This window comes from Silurus meridionalis, chromosome 17 (genome assembly GCF_014805685.1).
Source record: "Silurus meridionalis isolate SWU-2019-XX chromosome 17, ASM1480568v1, whole genome shotgun sequence".
Lineage (NCBI taxonomy): Eukaryota > Metazoa > Chordata > Actinopteri > Siluriformes > Siluridae > Silurus > Silurus meridionalis.
In genome coordinates, this window is record NC_060900.1 from 26,083,666 (window position 1) to 26,085,423 (window position 1,758).

The 1,758-nt window shown below is 37.7% G+C and overlaps 1 protein-coding gene across 1 annotated transcript in view; it reads right to left on the bottom strand.

Annotated features, from left to right (window-relative positions):
- The window catches only part of nfic (nuclear factor I/C), a 142,300-nt gene extending 140,906 nt beyond the window's left edge, over window positions 1-1,394 (bottom strand). The window contains exon 1 of the mRNA XM_046870942.1: window positions 1-1,394. This exon is cut by the window's left edge and continues 2,269 nt beyond it. The gene's annotated coding sequence lies outside the window, so the exon portion shown is untranslated.
- Window positions 1,395-1,758: the final 364 nt, after the last annotated feature.

Sequence of the window (1,758 nt, forward strand, 5' to 3'; positions counted from 1 at the left end):
ATTTCACGCATTCAAATCTCTCTCTCTCTCTCTCTCTCTCTCTCTCTCTCTCTCTCTCCGGCTTCTCCAGGTTTGACTAAGCAGTTTCACTCCTCTGTGCTTTTTCTTCCAGGAAATGAATAACAACGATTTTTTTATAACAGTCCTGTATTTAACACAGTGTCAGCAAATGTGAATTTTTTTTTCTCTCTTTTTTTTATTCTTTAAAAAAAAAAAAAAAAAAAAATGCGACATTAGTTTTTATACTGATATTATGCACTATTTATTTTTGACACGCACGCGCGCAGCTCTTACAACACACACACACACACACACACACACACACACACACACACACACACACACCTGCAGTGATTTTAAGATCATGGACCTGGAAAATGCAAAATGAGGGACCCAGTCAGTAGCACTAAAATCGAGGGGGTTTTCTTTTTAAAAAAAAAAAAAAAAATACTAAAAGTGAAAACTGTGTGTGTTTATTTATGTATTAACTTGTTTGTAAGTGGGGCTTTTTCCCTCCAACACCAACCTCCTGTAATTTTATGGAGCATTTGGGGGTGTATTTATAAAGTGGAAAATTAAGAAGCCTAATGAGGGTCTAGAAGACCTGCAGTTTATAAGGAATCTTATAAATACTACAAGACTGAGACTAGACTTAAATCAATATTTAATCGTTTTATTATATTCATAATAAAACCTTGTATGGCTTCAGGCATTATATAGATCATTCCCAACATTCATTTTTTGTCCCAAATGACAGACAGACAGACAGACAGACAGACAGACAGACAGACAGACAGATAGATAGATAGATAGATAGATAGATAGATAGAGCTACAGTACATAAATATTAAATTACAATGTCGAAGTTTTCCGACCGAAGTGCAACAGTACGCTTTATCTCATCCACCGAGGCCTGTTTGAGCACTCAGCTAATTTTCATGAACTTTTCTCAGTCCTTTCATTTGATGAACCAAAGAACAAACGCTGATGCAAAAACACAACCGTGCACAAGCTATCGAATTATAAATCTCAATCAAATGGGAATTTTTTTAATCACTTACACAAGCAGGGTATTTCTGCACACTGATTTAATTGCTGTATGAAAATGAAAAAAATATGACTGAGACCCATATTAGTCAGCAAGGACCTGGTAAATGAGTACGCTGACATTTATACACACACACACACACACACACACACGCACATGCACACATACGGAGAGAGAGATTTGACTTATTACCCTTCTGAAGACCTTTATTATTGCAACTAATGAATTCTTAATCAAATCTAAATTGAATCCTAATCCCAGGAAATTTATGGAATCTTTTGACTTGCTTAAAATTGTATTTATTCCAATAAAAACTGTCTAAAAATATAAACATTTATACCTTTCTTTTATCAAGGGATCAGCCGAATCTCCTTACATGGTCCAAACTGTCATTGTGGGGAGCAAGATATAAACCCCTCACACACACACACACACACACACACACACACACACACACACACACACACACACATGCAGAGACAAATATCAGGCTGTATATATTTACAAGGCCTTGAACTTATGCCCATCCTCAACAAAATCTAAATGCGGGGTGATATGAAACGTGCAGCGTGGCACGGCCCGGCTCTCAGGGCTGACTCAGGCGAACACACACACACACACACACACACACACACACACACACACACACAAGCAGTGTGAACATTAGAGCTGGGCTGGAACTCAGTTCAGGATCATTCTCTGCTCCTGGT